Raw genomic sequence first — 18,302 nt, forward strand, 5'->3', positions numbered from 1 at the left:
GGGACATGAGTGGGGCCCTGCTGGCAGGTGCCCCTCACTGCTGGGTGGTGGGGTTGCTGGGGGACATGTGTCGGGCCTGCTGGCAGGTGCCTGGCAATGATGGGGGGTTGGGGGTGCTGGGGGACATGAGTGGGGGCCTGCTGGCAGGTGCCCCTCACTGCTGGGGGGTGGGGGTGCTGGGGAACATGGGTGGGGGCCTGCTGGCAGGTGCCCCTCACTGCTGGGGGGTAGAGGTGCTGGGGGACATGAGTGGGGGCCTGCTGGCAGGTGTCCCTCACTGCTGGGGGGTGGGGGTGCTGAGGGACATGAGTGGGGGCCTGCTGGCAGGTGCCCCTCACTGCTGGAGGGTGGGGCTGCTGGGGGACATGTGTCGGGGCCTGCTGGCAGGTGCCTGTCAATGATGGGGGATGGGGGTTGGGGGACATGAGTGGGGGCCTGCTGGCAGGTGCCCCTCACTGCTGTGGGGTGGGGGTGCTGGGAGACATGAGTTGTGATCATATTGCAACGTGACATGTGGCTTGGCTGGGGGGCATGCCCATGGTGGATGGGCTGCCTGCGGGACATGACCAGGGGTGCAGGGTAGTCCCCTGTGGTGTGGGCTGCCTGCACGGGCCGTGGAGGGGGTAGAGCGGACACCTCTGAGGACCCACACTGCCAATTCACGTGTAGGACTCCCTGCGCACCCCTGAAATACATGTACCCAGCCCAATCGCGTGTGAAACTTCCCGCGCACCCCTGAAATACACGTACCCAGCCCAATCGCGTCTGAAACTTACCGCGCACCCCTGAAGTACAAGTACCCAGCCCAATCGCGTGTGAAACTTCCCGCGCACCCCCGAAATACATGTACCCAGCCCAATCGCGTGTAAAATTTCCCACGCACCCCCGAAATAAATGTACTCAGCCCAATCGCGTATGAAACTTCCTGCGCACCCCTGAAATACACGTACCCAGCCCAATCGCGTGTGAAACTTCCCGCGCACCCCTGAAATACACGTACCCAGCCCAATCGCATGTAAAACTTCCCGCGCACCCCCGAAATACACGTACCCAGCCCAATCGCGTGTGAAACTTCCCGCGCACCCCTGAAATACACGTACCCAGCCCAATCGCGTGTAAAACTTCCCGCGCACCCCTGAAATACACGTACCCAGGCCAATCGCGTGTGAAACTTACCGCGCACCCCCGAAATACATGTACCCAGCCCAATCGCGTGTAAAACTTCCCGCGCACCCCTGAAATACACGTACCCAGGCCAATCGCGTGTGAAACTTACCGCGCACCCCCGAAATACACGTACCCAGCCCAATCGCGTGTGAAACTTCCTGCGCACCCCTGAAATACACGTACCCATCCCAATAGCGTGGAAAACTTCCCGCGCACCCCATAATACACGTACCCTGCTGAAATCGGGTGTGAGACTTCCTGCGAACCCTGTAATACACGTACCCCGCTCGCACAGGGCCAATATTCCTGGGGTTCGCGTGAAGTCTCACACACGATTTCAGCAGGGTATGTGTATTTCGGGGGTGCAGGGGAGTCCTACACGTGATTTGGCAGTGTGGGTCCTCCCAGGTGTTCCCTCTACACCCTCCACAGACCCTGCAGGCAGCCCACACCACAGGGGACTACCCTGCACCCCTCGTCATGTCCCGCAGGCAGCCCATCCACCATGGGCATGCCCCCCAGCCAAGCCACATGTCACCTTGCACTACTGATCAACAACGCATGACCCCCTTCACCCCCACCCCCAGCAGTCAGGGGCACCTGCCAGCAGGCCCCCACTCATGTCCCCCTGCACCCCCACCCCCCAGCAGTGCAGGGCACCTGCCAGCAGGCCCCCATTCATGTCCCACTCATGTCCCCTTGCACCCCCACCCCCCAGCAGTGCAGGGCACCTGCCAGCAGGCCCCCACTCATGTCCCCTTGCACCCCACCCCCCTGCAGTGGAGGGCACCTGCCAGCAGGCCCCCACTCATGTCCCACTCATGTCCCCTTGCACCCCCACCCCCAGCAGTCAGGGGCACCGGCCAGCAGGCCCCCACTCATGTCCCACTCATGTCCCCTTGCACCCCCACCCCCCAGCAGTGGAGGGCACCTGCCAGCAGGCCCCCACTCATGTCCCACTCATGTCCCCCTGGACCCCCACCCCCCAGCAGTCAGGGGCACCTGCCAGCAGGCCCCCACTCATGTCCCACTCATGTCCCCTTGCACCCCCACCCCCCAGCAGTGCAGGGCACCTGCCAGCAGGCCCCCACTCATGTCTCACTCATGTCCCCTTGCACCCCCACCCCCAGCAGTCAGGGGCACCTGCCAGCAGGCCCCCACTCATGTCCCCCTGCACCCCCACCCCCCAGCAGTCAGGGGCACCTGCCAGCAGGCCCCCACTCATGTCCCACTCATGTCCCCTTGCATCCCCACCCCCCAGCAGTGCAGGGCACCTGCCAGCAGGCCCCCACTCATGTCCCACTCATGTCCCCTTGAACCCCCACCCCCCAGCAGTCAGGGGCACCTGCCAGCAGGCCCCCACTCATGTCCCACTCATGTCCCCTTGCACCCCCACCCCCCAGCAGTGCAGGGCACCTGCCAGCAGGCCCCCACTCATGTCCCACTCATGTCCCCTTGTACCCCCACCCCCCAGCAGTGCAGGGCACCTGCCAGCAGACCCCCACTCATGTCCCACTCATGTCCCCTTACACCCCCACCCCCCAGCAGTGCAGGGCACCTGCCAGCAGGCCCCCACTCATGTCCCCTTGCACCCCCACCCCCCAGCAGTCAGAGGCACCTGCCAGCAGGCCCCCACTCATGTCCCCTTGCACCCCCATCCCCCAGCAGTGCAGGGCACCTGCCAGTAGGCCCCCGCTCATGTCCCCTTGCACCCCCACCACACAGCAGTGCAGGGCACCTGCCAGCAGGCCCCCACTCATGTCCCACTCATGTCCCCTTGCACCCCCACCCCCCAGCAGTCAGGGGCACCTGCCAGCAGGACCCCACTCATGTCCCCCTGCACCCCCACCCCCCAGCAGTCAGGGGCACCTGCCAGCAGGCCCCCACTCATGTCCCACTCATGTCCCCTTGCACCCCCACCCCCAGCAGTGCAGGGCACCTGTCAGCAGGCCCCCACTCATGCCCCACTCATGTCCCCTTGCACCCCCACCCCCCAGCAGTGAAATGCTGATCTCATGACACAAACCAAAAGTCAAAACTATGTACATCAACACATGTCCGTCACACACATACACTGGTTGGCATTGCTTATGCAAACCCACATTTTCGCATGCATCAAGCCAATGAGCGAATCCCACACATGGAACTAAAAAATGAAAATGTATTATGTACATGAAATCAAAAATGAAATGAAAGCATACCAAAATATGAAACATGAAATGAAAAGCATGTGAAAATGATGATTGAATGAAAATGACAACCAATCCATATGAATTTGAACGAAAAACAGTCCAAAGTCAGCCTCCAACAACGCAAATCCAAAGGAAATGTAAAAAAATAAAGAAATCCATTGCTTCATGTTCATAACCCAAAAAAAGAGAAAAATCAATCCATTGTCAAACTATTTACAATCCATTGTCTGGGTAAAAAAAATCCATTGCTCCATGTCCATAATGCAAAAAAAAAGGATATATGATGAAATTATATACAATCCATTGTCTAAGGATGTAAAGGGTCCATGATCCCAACCAAACAGATGAAACCTACCTAAAAATATGACTATATACAAATTTGGGTGGTATTGTCCATTGACCACAAATGAAAGGAAAACATAAAGAAAACCTAACTCTAAAAACTATTTACAAGGGCAGCAGGCTAGTGTGATGGCTCACTTTTGGATGTCCCGGGCCAGGGCATCATCGGCTGGACACAGCAACTGGACCCCTGCAGTTGGCTGATGTGCAGGCACCAAATAGCAGGGCACGTGGGCAGCAGACAGTCAGGCAGCAGCAGATGGCAGGTGGGAGCGTGCTCGGGGCTCTGGGGGGCAGGAAAATGGCCTTCAGGGCAGGAGCATGGTCTTCCGTGTGTGTATGCGTGGCCAGCTTGATACGGAGTGATTTGGCACGTGAAAAATGTGCACGTCAGCGTGTATTTCGTGGAAAGGCCCTTAGCGCGTAAGCGGGTCAGCACACGTACGCGATTTCATTGGACCAAAGGCCCTTTGCGCGTAAGCGTGTCTGTGACGTGTCGCGCACGAGCGTTGCCCTTTCGCGTGTCAAACTTCACGCGAACCCCAGGAATACATATACCCCACTCGCACAGGGCCCTTTCGCGTGTAAAACTTCACGTGAACCCCAGGAATACATGTACACCACTCGCACAGGGCCCTTTCGCGTGTAAAACTTCCCGCGAACCCCAGTTATGAGACTTCCTGCGAACCCCATAATACACGTACCCCGCTCGCACAGGGCCCTTTTGCGTGTCAAACTTCACGCGAACCCCATGAATACACGTACCCCACTCGCACAGGGCCCTTTCGAGTGTAAAACTTCACGCGAAACCCAGGAATACACGTACACCACTTGCACAGGGCCCTTTCGCGTGTAAAACTTCCCGCGAACCCCAGTTATACATGTACCCTGCTGAAATGGCGTGTGAAACTTCCCGCAAACCCCATAATACACGTACCCCACTCGCACAGGGCCCTTTCGCGTGTCAAACTTCCCGCGAACCCCAGTTATACACCTACCCTGCTGAAATGGCGTGTGAGACTTCCCGCGAACCCCATAATACACTTACCCTGCTGAAATCGTGTGTGAGACATCCCGCGAACCCCGTAATACACATACCCCGCTCGCACAGGGCCCTTTCGCGTATGAGACTTCCCGCGAACCCCATGATACACGTACCCTGCTGAAATGGCGTGTAAGACTTCCCGCGAACCCCATAATACATGTACCCCGCTCGCACAGGGCCCTTTCGCGTGTGAAACTTCACGTGAACCCCAGGAATACACGTACCCCACTCGCACAGGCCCTTTCGCGTGTGAAACTTCACGCGCACCCCAGTAATACATGTTCCCCGCTTGGCTTTGCTGTTTGGCAGCCCTGTAAACTGGTCCAGGGTTAGCGCAGCCCTTTGCGCTGAATTGGGAATTTTGATGGCTTTTCCTTGCGCGAGGGCGTTCTTGGGGGCGTAACTGGTGCTGCTGCAGGGTCTCTGCACCACACTGCGCCACGGCTGGTTTTGGAGGCTAAAATCCATGAATACGCTGTGCGCGGAAATCGATTTTAGCGCACAGGGCTGGCGCAGACATTCGCAGGCGCACACTGTGCGCCGGCCGCGTGCACCACTTTTGTGCGAAATTCTATGAATTACCCTGTATATCTCTTACAGAGAAGACGTATGATAACCACAATACCCAGTGGACCATGGATAGAGTTGTTGCCTTATTAATCTACAGTAACAATACCAGAAGTTGATCACAATCTTGGAGCAGTCTCACTCAGGAGGTAGGCTACCTTTAGCTTCTGAGAATGTCAATACCACTAAAACATGATAGTAACCCAATTATTTTTTAACACAGCTATTACTTGAACACATCTAAATCATCAATGCATGTGATCCTTGGTTTAACTAATAGAACCCGAGACTCGATTCCTATCACCACTGAAATCTCATTCAAAGACAGGACTTTGGGGCACTGATGAGAGATAGGGCACTGTATAACTGGTGGATAGCGTAATGTTTATTATTGATTTCCCAATAAGATTTTCTGAAAAACTTTGACTCATGTATGTCTTTTTTCATAGATGACCAGAAAGAATTTAAGAATATTTTCAACTGATGTAAATTGAAAAAAGTCACATATCTACTCCTGAAGAAGGGAAAGTATTTCCTGAAACACTTTGAGTGGTCATATTAATAGTCAAACATAGAAACAGAATACGTTATCTGCATATTACAATATGAAGGGAATATTGTAAAACTATAGACTATTACAAATGACTTTTTAAAGGAAAAAAGTATTTGAGTTATATGGATTGTAGCGTGTATGAATTAAATATTGAACAATCTTGAAAGTTGTTGATCATATAGCACCTGAAGAAATATCAGAAATGTTTGATTTCTACTCATTGACCAAATTTCATCCCCTTATATACACTAAGTAATTCTTAAATTGTCTACCCTAAGTAACTGTGAATTATACATTGAAACTCTTTTATTTATTGCTTGTCCTTGGACAGTAACTTGAGTGTGCAGGGGACCCAAGGGCTCCACAGCCCGTGGACACCCTTTCTTTCTGCTCTTTTGAACATCACAACCAGCGTGTCAGGGTTGGTCTTTCTCCTCTGCACCTCCTTACTTTACTTAATTTTCCACAAATCACATACTTACACATCTAGGTTACAGTTGTGTTTAATTTTTCTTTTCCTTGTGATAGTGTGCCAGGATCCTGCACAACATTTCCGTCAGGTCATTCCAGCACTTTTTTTTACATCTTTCTGTGTCCCCGAGCAATGTCCCAACTCACTCCCTTGTCACACACATCTTCACAGATACTGTTCTTATACTGGGGTGTGCTCTTTAAACTTTTGCCCCCAAAAATCTGGTCCGCATGAGCCACAACCTCATCTGCAAGTACCTAGAGCTCTGCCTGTTGAACTTGGGCTTGCTTGAGCAATTTCATTTCTGGCACGTTTGATTTAGGTCTGTCTCCTGAAATGGTTTCACTATCCTTCTGCTTTGGATGGCTGCTGTAAATGGGTGACAGCCAATGGATTGAATGTGTAAAGTTGGTTGCTGTGCAGCTTCCCATTTTCATTGTGATGCTAATTCTGCCTATCATTAATTTAGCTGATTTTTGGAGGAATCACCATTCATAGGGGCTCATTATGAGTGTGCCTGTAATAGGGTGGTTATTACTGCTTCCTCTGTGGTGTCGGCCAGGATTACCGCCATATGACAACTTGGCAGGAGCACGCAAACACCATTGGTCGTAACTGTAATCCCATCTGGCGGAATTACCACTGAAAAATGGGATCCACAATGGGAATTCTGCCCGTATTCGTCAAAATTACTATTACCACCATACATTCGGTGCTAATTCCATTGGCAGAATTACTACCAGCAGGACAAGTGTCATCACTGGAACAGGAAGCACAGCCGCGGCCATTTTCAAAAACTCAATCCACACAAAATCACCATTAAGAGATTGTGATCCAAGCCGAAAACACACCCCAAACATGTCCTCAGGCAAAGGCAAAGGGAAGGTGCCAGAAATGCACCTGAGGAAACCTCAATTCACTGAGCGGGAGCTCACTGTGCTGGTAAAGGAGGCGATGGCCCATGCAGAGGAGCTACATGGGCCACACCGCTGCAAGACCTCATCCAGTGCAAAAATGCCATATGGATTGAAATAAGGGACAGGGTGGCAGCCATGGAAACTATCCCATGGGACGGTGAGGAAATAAGGAAACGCTAGAACAACCTCAGAGGCAGGGTGCGGATGATCATCTCCAACCACCGTAGGGACACAGTTCATGCTGTGGGAGGATAGGGTGAAAAGCATCCTCCAGATGGCGGGTCTGGAGGGCGGGGGTACGGCGGAGGCGGGAGCCATGAGCCTGGAAGACCCTGACGAGCACATGAGTGAATCATGAGCCACATGCACACCTACTGTGGCAACAGACACACTTGCAGTCACCCAGCCAATGCAGAAACAACGCATGAAACACCTTTGGAAAGTGCCTGAATGGGCATGGTAGGCTTGAACCCCCTCAAAGGCACACCATTCACAAGGATGTGGCCTTCATGTAGGATATACCCAACAACTATGGTACAATCAGAACCATGGATAGTCACCGATTCACAAGTTATATCCCCACCACCTCGTGCCAGCACGTTCAACACCCATGTACTGGGTCAAACACCGAAGAAATGCAACAAAACAGTAGCAGTAACGCCTCTGTAAAGAGTGCTTCCCATCGAATGTCACACCAACACTCCCATGGCTGGCAAGGTATCCCTCTTGTGACAGGAGAAGAGCATATGGATGAAACAATGGGACAGCCCTACAGTGGCACACATTCCCTTGCACATCCATCAAGTACATGATAACACAGTCGAGGCAAAGAACACACACCCAACACGTGAGATAAACACTTAAACATCATTCCACTAATCCACCATACTGCCTGTCACATGGGTGGTATGTCACTGCGCCCCCATTGTACATTGCATATACTGTATGAGAGCACACCATCCCTCACCAAGTCCAGTGCCACAAAACACCATGGATGACAACTGGGAAAGGCTCACACAGATGGAGCAGTGGTAGAATGCGATGGAGCACAAGGCTGAGGGGCAACAGCCTGATGCACGGGCAATGGTTGATGTGGTTCTCCATGCCTCCAGGAGGGTGTCCAGTGCCCAGAAACATCTGTCTCCTCGTGCAGCTGCAAGAACTGAAAATAACGCCCCCATGAGCCAAAAGGGTACGGGAGTTGTGAGTACAAATGTTGGTCACCAATGAGAAAATCCCCAGGGCCATCACCCTCACTCTTCAGCATGTCTGGGGCAGTGAACCGGGCAATTCCATTACAGGCACCCATACTGAGGGATCTGTGATGAGCACACCATAAAGGCGCTTCAGCGCCACACCTCTCGCGCTGCTACTCCTACAACAAAGGATGCCAAGAGGAGGAGGTAAAGGACACATGTGTCACACAGGCTGCAAGGGTATAATGTTGGAGATGAGGGTGTGGGGAGGATATTGTGTTTGGGATGATGGTATTGTGTTGGGGGTGAAGGTGTGGGGAAGGTATTGTGTTGGGGATGACGGTGTGGGGAGGGTATTGTGTTGGGGATGAGGGTGTAGGCAGGCTATTGTGTTGGGTATGAGGGTTTGGGGAGGATATTGTGTTGGGGATTTTAACACTTGAGTAATAAATACAAGTTAACTTGAAGCAATGCTAGGACATTCCTTTTTCTGTGAATGTGATACCTTCTATATGTGCCCATGCACAAAAATGAGCAGCATGTGATTATCAATGTGATCAGTAATAATTGCATATTAGTGACTGCTGCACCAGACATTCATCCCTTCCGTCCTTCCGCTCACTGTCTGGCTGCACTGCACTGCACCTTCAGGTAGTGGGACTTTGTCTTCTGGGGGTGGCATGTCCTCATCAGGGTGCATGGGGACATTTCACCTGAGCAAGATGATGAGCAGCATGGCAGAGACAAGAAATATTTGTCCAACCTTCTCTGGCCTGTGCATCAAGGCCCATCCGGTCTGGTGTAGACACTGAAAACGATCATTCAGCAGGCCCAATGTCAGCTCGATGCACAGCCTGGTCCTGATGTGTGCCTCATTGTTGCCCACCTCTTGTGGCACATGGGGATTGCGCAAATGTGCCATTAGGCATGGCATCTGGGGGTATCCAAAGTCAACTGCAAGAGCTTAGTTTACAGATGTCAGGCTGAGCGCATTGTGGATGTGTTGACTATTCTAAGGGCATGTTGATGGACACTCTGAATTCATTTTTCTAGATTTTCTAGTTTGTCATTTACTATGAGGGAACATGTGCTTTGCCATGTTACACCATGCACATAGCTCACGGGCAGCACTTGTCACTTTCTTGGTCTGTGATTGGTGTGGCGGGAATGCATATTGTCTGTGTTTTGGTCCTGTGCATTGCTATCATGCATGTGCCCTAATGGGTGATAAGTCGTAATTGTGCAGGTTTGGCGGGTCTGCGTTCCTTCAATTATGACCTCACATACATGGTTGACAGAGTTCATGGCATAACATTCTGCCAGTGTTGCATTGTCTTTGTGCAGTGTTGAAATATGACACTCTATGTGGAGGAAGGTGTTCGATTGCATTGTGGTCCCTGCAGTCCTTTGTGTGTGTATTACCTGAATATGCATCACTGACATACTACTGCATTGTTCAGCATGTCCTAGTCTGCTGGGTTAGTAGCAGTCATGTGTGGGGTGAGAGGGCAGGTCCTTCATGTACAGGGCCTTGACAGGGCATGTATTGTTCAGTTGTGGTAATGTACACCCCTTCACATTGCATTTCACTGGTGCTGCCAGCTCAGTTTATGTGATGACACTTGTACTCATCCAGTATCTATGTCTGTTGGCGTCTGTGCCTCTCCATATATAAAGGCAGTGCAGGGTGTTCAGCTGGTTGTTAGTTAAAGTCCAGGTGGGGGCCTGGTATGGGAGCTCGCCTCGCATGGCTTCTCCTCCTCTCTGCTCCCTGTGCTGCTTTTCCAGCCTGTACAGCTCAATGCAGAGCAGGAGCAGCTGCATGTCCCAGTTCGCAACAGCTAGTAGCAGCATGATGCTGAAAAAAGTGTTGGAGTAAGGTTTGGGCCTTATGTGCTCCTCCTGAGTGGATTGGGTGGACCTGTGACTTGATTTCCATCACATCTGTGCATTTACCTCCACCTTTTTGGTGGAGGTAACTGCACTGTGTTTTGACTTTCCACGGATTTTTGGTAGTAATTCAGCTGTGTTTCCAACTGTAATACTGTGCAAATACCATTTCTGGTTCTGGCAGTAATTCCACTGGTGGAATTAGCCCTGGTGCTACTTCTGCCAGATTTCAGCTGCAATTCTCCCCGGCGGTTATACCAATAGTGGTAATTCTTCCAGTGGAATTAGCGACACATCCTTCAGTTCAGCATTGTGGTAAAAGTGGCAGTAATTCCCTTTCCACCACTTTTACCACCTACTGCCAAACTTGTAATAAGCCCATTATTCCCCCAATTACTTGTTGCGGTAAAGGTTTTCCTGCAAGTATTTTTGGGATTAGCACTAGTTTGCGGATTTGGTGGAAATTCCCCCAGGTGGAGGTACTGTTAATGCCAGGCGGATTGGTACACAGTGTTGTGCTAATGTGGTGGTAATCTCACCAGATATTTATGAATATTGATGGATCCCCACCAGCGTTGGTAACACCTTTGTAGTATATACTACTGAAGTTCAATACATTAGTAGACAAATAAACCTGTATAAACCAATAGAACATTATTGGTAGAGATTTAGGAAGGAAGAAAACAGGTGTGATCACCAGAGCTATCATACCAGCTGTTGACAGAATCAGCCCTGATAATGGAGGCTGTGTCCAAAATGCATTGCCCATAGATTCTGCTACTCGATTAATGGTAAAAGAACAACACCAATAATGACGGCATCAAAGAAAATGGAGAATCCAGAATATTTATCGGTTAATGTGTTGAATTGCAGTAGTATATACTGCAAGGGTATCACCAAAGCTGGTGGGACTCCATCAGTTATCATAAATATCTATCTCCTTTAATACTGTACTTCAGGTTTTGGGACAAACCATATGTAAGTTTGTCTATACACACAGTAGGTTTTGAATAATTGGTGGTGATCGCTCAAGCTTTTGCCATGGTAATCCCACCATACACAGTGGTGGTTAGTAATTGCTTCACCAACACTATGCAGCCATGAAGGAATTACCCCCCATTTACACTCAAACTCTTAAACAGCCCCTGTGAGTTGTTGAGTTTTCATTTTATATTGTATTATGAAAGCACACACCTGGTTGGGATGCAAGTTGATGCAATGCATTACCCGGTTGCAGCAGTATCTAGGATACAGACACATGCGCATCTCTACTCTTGCTGGTTCTGTAGGTGGATGGTGTATTCCTGAGAAAAATTCCTTGTTTCCTAGCTGACCACTTATTTTCCATTTCCTAAAAAAATCTTGTTACCTCTGTTCTGACCTTACATTGCAGTGATTCAGTGAAAGACACATGTATACACAATACATATTTGTACATCATATCCTAAAAAACCCAACATTATAATTGGTTGTGTCCATCATGCAAACAGTCTTTCAGTGGGTGTGTTCCCCAACATTTTTCAGTTCAGTTACTTGGACCTATTTCACTGGGACTTGTAGTGTTTGAAAGAAATATGTGGTCTCCAAGGATAACAGAGAAAATACATATTGTGGCATTTGTTGGGCGGACACTTTAATATAAATAAAGCTGTACTGCGAATGATACGTTATTAGTTACCTGTATGAGACAGGTGTGTCTTTAAGAGCTTTTTTAGGACTTAGGGTATCCCTACTGTGCTTGTTCCCTTCAAAAGAAGGGGGGAGGTTGGAGGAAGGCGGAAGGATGGAGGGAGAGCGAGGGAGAGAGAGAGGGGGGAGAGAGGGATATATCCATATGTTTGGGGGGCTCAGAACCTGTATCTCATTCTCCACCTACCTATGGACAGAGTCAGAGGTACTGGGCTGGTCCCAGCATTACAGCCTAAGTTGTGCTGCCATGGGTTCCCACAGGAACCCAGTATCTGTCTCATGTCGTCATGCACATCATTTGTCGTTTTTGAAAGGTGGCTGAAGAAGGGCAACACTGGGGAAATAAGAGTTAACCTCATCTCCTTACTGTAACATATCCTTTAAAAAAATGAATGAATGGAGTAGATTATCTGTCCGCTGTTCAGTAGGGTCCCTGCAGTGTGTGCGGGCGCTGGTTGTGACGCTCATGTGACTCAATGGGTCCCAATTCTCCAGTAAAAGAATAGCTAATTCTGGGAATGATGTTGTCTATGTCTATGCTTCAGGCTTTGAGACAGGAAGAATGTGGATGGTCAACAACCTCCAGCAAGGATTCCCAGGTTTATCTAGCCAACAGTTCTGTCAAAACCTCTGGAGGAGACCATCGCGCCAGTGTCCACCATTAAATGTTCATCTGCACTTTGTTTACTTTCCTTCTGTTTTCCTCATGTTTTCCTTCATGTATGAGGGTGCTGTGGCGTACCTCTGCCCCCATTTTCAAACATGGACAATGTCAACATGTTTCTCCTGTTTCATAGCAATACTCTTCTCCTCTTGGGACCAGGACATCTCAGTCCCTTCAACCATGCACAGTCAGTGGCATGCTTGGAGGAAAGATCGATGTGGAATGGTTTCTGGTGCAATGGAACGTAAAAGGAAAAACATGTTGGCTTTGCAGGCCTGTTCCTATGTAGAGGGGCCTCCATTATCTAAGGCAGAGGAACACTTGGTTATACAAGCCTGAACTAAGCATGTTAATTAAAGTAGACAGAGAGCCAGTGGAGCGAGGCACTTATGTTGAGCAAATTTGATATAGTCGCTTTATCTAAGCTCCTCCTGAGTTGCAGGATACAAACAAAAAAGAAATATTTTTGTAGAGTGCAGAATTTATCAAATAGGAGACATGGCAGAGAGCAGTTTCAAAGGAGTGATTCTGCAGACATCTTCCTTCGGGGCATTGGATTTGATGCACATGGCTCAAATGCCGCCTTGCAAATACATGTTTATGCCATCTACATTGCTGAATAGATCTAAACCTCAGTATTGGTTTTACATAGCCAATGGTGGAGTTCATGTCAATTTCACTTACATAGATTGTATGAAAGTGGGACTCTTAATAAGCCACTGTGCACTAGGGGCTGGAGTGCCAAACATTTGTGCAAGTGCAAATGCATTTTGTGCATGCTCAATTGCATTGAAACTGCAAATGCTATTGCAAATGAAATAACGCATGTGTAAAATGCATTTGTGCTGGTGCAAATGTTTTAGAAACTGACCCCATTGATCCTATGAGCAGAAAAGTGTTCTTGTCTACATGTATGTTCAGTTGCACGTTGTTTCGCATTTCTTGTTCAATTATTAAGTCTTCAATATCAGTCATGTTATGTCAAAGGAATGGATCCAGTTATTATTTTTCTGAAGACTCGGTATTTCAGCTTCTTTAAATCACTCGGAATAGAGAAAATACATATGTTTGATCTGTTTGAGAGTGGAGATTGAAAGTTTAAATGATATGATGCTTCTGTTTCAATCACATCTCCAACGAATGATTCGCACGAATCAATGAATGCGGGGCTTAGTGAACAGGACGGGCCTATTTGGCACACCTTCAATCATGCGGGTCAGGGTAGAACATCAAAACACAGTTGAATATGCATGTAATCTAGGACATCAAAAGGAGACATGAAAAACAGTATTTGGTTCTTTTGCATTTCAATGTGAAAGCATACAGTGGGTGTGTCTCGATTATGCAAGACGCTGCATTCATGTCTCTGCAGCGGGAACAGTCCAGATGCTTCTATATGCTTGATCTGTTGCCCATCCGTATGATTTAAATAGAAACTAACACATAAGCATGGATCTGATATATGTTCTCTGATGCTTCGAGCTTGTTAAAATGCCAAACATTAATTTTAAGAGGTCTTGCAAGTGGTAGCAGAAGTGAGTTGTGCAAAGACATGGAACCTCCAGTCTTGGTTCAGCTGCATGTTAGCACATTCTCGGAGCTCCTTGCTACTTGGGGATTGTATTAACATGCAGGAGTGTGAGTCATGGCTTGTCCAATATTTAAGAGAAGCGAGGAGCCAGAAAGTGATTGAGTGAGAATGAAACTGCAAGAAAGCAAGAGACTGAGAGAGAGAGAGAGAGAGAGAGAGAGAGAGAGAGAGATAGAGAGAGAGAGAGGAGAAACATAAGAACAGAGAGACAGAGCAAGTGGAAGACAGAGCGAGTACGAAGCAACACACTGAGAAAGTGAAAACATAAAACGAGAGTGATGGAAACAATGAGAGCGAGAGAGTAAAAGAGAAAGATTGACAGTCTTTAGAGCATAAAATGACACTTTTTATGATGACCATTTGGTTTCCTTTATTGCCAGTTCTGTTTGCTCAATGTGTTATTGTTGTTATATTTAGTTCAATTATTGGTTACATGTTGTTAGGGAGAATTCTCTGTTTAGGCTGAATTTCCTAACCTAGTGAGTCCCCCAGCAGCTTTGCTGGATTTCTGGAGTTTGTTTTTTTCCATCCTGCCAAGAGTGTGACTCTTTTTCTCCCACTCTTGGACATGAATGTGTGTAATTCCTTTGACTGTCAATGTGTTCTATGGGCTATGGCGTCTTTTACTCCATAGGGTCTCATATGTTTTTCTATGTGTGTTACACCGCACCCTACGTACCGTAACACTGGGGCGTCCTAGCGGACCCCGTCATAGACTCCATACCCGGGGACTGATTACTGTCTCCCCGGGCATGTAAAGTCACCATTGGCTTTACTAGGCCTAAATTTACTAACAGAACTAGTACAAACCATCCTATTGGGGACGTACTAGTAGGGGTAATTCGATTACTCCTGGATCTGTTATTCGAGGGGGCACTGTCCCGTCCCACCTCGTCGAGTTTTGGCTGGTGGCAGTGGAAACTACTTGTTATGCTCGACCCTGAATATAACTCTATGGGATTCTTCCCATTGTTGGAGATTGATACTTTTTCTCGTTAGTCTCTAACATACCACCGGTCTACTTATCTTAAATAAGTCTATCGGATGGTATTTTCTGCCAGAACTCGGTTTTCTAAAATGGCGTCTGTGTTCGTCTCTGTGACTCCTAAACCAAAGATTGAGCCCTTTGTTCCACTTTTGGCGGGCCTCTGTACAGAGACCCTCCAAAGTGGTGCCATTCTGTCTGGGTTACCACAGGGGTGTGGGAGGGGGTTTAGGCACCCTGGACCGAGTTGCCTTGCCAACTCCGGTCGCACTCTGGTGTGATTGGCCCAAGTCGTGAGCCTCCCGCTCACCACTTAGCGTGTGTTGATTGACAGCAAGGCTGGATGAATGGGGGTTTTCTGCATAAAAGCAGGGCTTTTGGGACTGGATCTTCAGAAGTCGCCACAGGACCTAAAATCCGACGAGGGTAAAGCTGAGCCGACCTGCAACGACGACACCTCCGGTGGAGCCCTGCTGAACTTACTCACCACTTCCCAACGACAGAGGAGATCTCTCTGCCGGAGAGTCTCTTCCCTTGACTGGTGGGAACAACCAGTCCCCTTTGCTTCTTCTTCGCCTCAGGATGCAGTGGTCAAGTTGCCCGTGCAGACCACCTCGGCAACTGGATAGCCACTACCCCTGTACCGCGCCCAAAAGGTGGTGCCTTGTGACGGAGCACTCCGCGGCTGGTCTCTTCCCTGGTGGTGCACCGGACTTCACTTTTCTTCGACAACGAGATCATCTCTACTCTTGGCAAAGACCCGACGTGCATCCACCACCAGGAACAACTGCCCCCGCCGGAGCTGCCCTTGTTGCCGGATAGAGTGAGGTGTCTTAATCCTCGCCTCTCCATGGGGTCGCCTTCAAGCTTTCTCTATGGTGTTGTTCTGAACTGGTTCAATCTTCCAATAATAATTTGCTATACAGACTCGAACGCATTTCCTCAAAAAGACTTTTTGGGACATATCGCCTTGCCTCTCTCCGAGTGGGCCTGGCCTCTGAACTTTATGATCTATTGTGGTTCTTGTCTTCTTGCCTTGCATTTTTTTTTTTCCGTGAAGTATTGAACTGTGTTGATTTCGTAACCTACTATTTTTCTCTCCCGTCCTAACAAACACTAGAGTGCCATCTAGGTGGCAGCATACACCTCTGTCTGCAAATAAGTGATGCTGGTAAAACCTAGACTTGTCGAGCTATTGTTAGGGGGATTGATCTTTTGCTTCGTAGAGTAATTGTAATTGAATTGTTTGCCATGATAGTGCCAGAGTGTTTTCTATAGATGTTCCGTTATAAATAAATACCTGTATATCTTTACACTGAAGCCTTGTTGCGTGTTTGCTTGTCTTACTGTGAAGAATTGCCCTATATTGTATACTCCACATACTGCTTAACTCTTCTTGAGGGAAGTCTGACTGCTCAGCCACAGCTACCAAGTGAATCTGTGTGGTACAGACTGCTACCAAGTGGGTTTACTGCCAAACACCTGTAGTCCTAAATCTTTTGCAGTGGTCCCAGAGGGAACTGCACAGGTTTCCGCCTAACACTGGTGTACAGCGGTGGGATTTGTAACGAGTATACAGTTTAGAGTGCTTTTCGACACTTTAGGATAACTAACCACAAAGCTTAGCACTAAAAAGCAACTTTCAAAAACATGTCTACGATGGAAACTTACAGTCAAGAATCCCTGTCAGGTGAAAATACTGAGAGTTTGCGAGCTCTCTGTAGGCAAGAGAATCTTTCTGTGAGAGGCAAGAAATTAGAACTAATAGAGAGATTGCTGGCGAACCAAAGTCTGGGTACTGGTTCAGAGGAACCAATTTCTCCAGCAAATGTAGATAACAGTGATGGTGTTGATCTAAATCATAATTGGGATGATAGTGATGAAGAGGCTGAAGAGGAAGGAGAGGCTAACGAAACTGTCTCTCCTGCTCCTCTACCTGCCTTACCCGCTGTACCTAAGGGGCCCATACCAGGTCCCACAAGTAACCCTGCTTATTTTGAACTCGAAAAAATGAAGCTCAAATTAGAATACAAACGGTTCTTGGCCCAATCCGAACGAAACCAAGAACTCGAGTTCAGACGGATGAATGCCCAGGCTGAGAAGAAGCAAGCTGAGTTAAGACTCAGAGAAATAGAACTTAATCACGAGTTAGAGATGAAAAAGTTGTCTATGGAAAATGCTTCTCTCTCCTCTGGTTCCTCTAGGAGCTCCAGTCCCAAAAGACCCCGGATGCCGAAGGAATTAGTGGGTATGTATGAACCGAGATTGGATGTGTTGGATTGGTTAAAACTGTTTGAGTACAATCATGGGCTCCAGGACATCACCGGGAACGATTTACTTCCCTGGTTGTTCTCTAGGCTCCCTCCTGTTGCGACTGATGTGGTAATGGAATTGGGGGAGGCGGATAAGACGGATTACGAAAGTGTGAAACTAGCTTTGATAGCTAGATTTGGGAAGACCCCTTCCCAGTATCTTAAGAGGTTTAGAACCCTCAAAAAGCATGATGGTACCCCTTGGGCTACCTGGGTGAGTGAAGGGTTGAAAAACTTAGAGGGATGGATTAAGGGTTACAAAGTGAACACTTATGAGGGTATGAAGAATATTTTTATGTTGGAGTCTATTTATGATGCCTCTTCTCCTGAGCTCAGACAGCACTTGGCTGATTCGAAGGAATTAGATTCCCGGACGCTAGCTAGGGCTGCTGACTTGTGGGTTGCCAACAGGGCTACTCACAAGGATTCTGGGGTAACTCAGAAAAAGGATGAGGGAAAGCAGCCTAAAAAAGACTCAAAAGAGAATTCTAAGAACTCAAATTCCAAAGAGGGCCCCAAACAAAACCAGAAGGGTAAGCCACAAGGAAAACCGCAGCAGAATAGTGTTTCTTTTGGTGTAAAACCGGAAGGAGGCCAGAACAAGCCACCATTACAGAAAGCATTCGGTAAATGCTTTGTTTGTGGCTCGACTGACCACGTGAAAGGAGATCCCAGATGTAAGGGTAAACCTTCAGGGGTCCAGCTTGTCTCCTTAGCCTT

The sequence above is a fragment of the Ambystoma mexicanum genome, chromosome 14, assembly GCF_040938575.1.
Source record: "Ambystoma mexicanum isolate Mex_15411 chromosome 14, UKY_AmexF1_1, whole genome shotgun sequence".
Classification (NCBI taxonomy): domain Eukaryota; kingdom Metazoa; phylum Chordata; class Amphibia; order Caudata; family Ambystomatidae; genus Ambystoma; species Ambystoma mexicanum.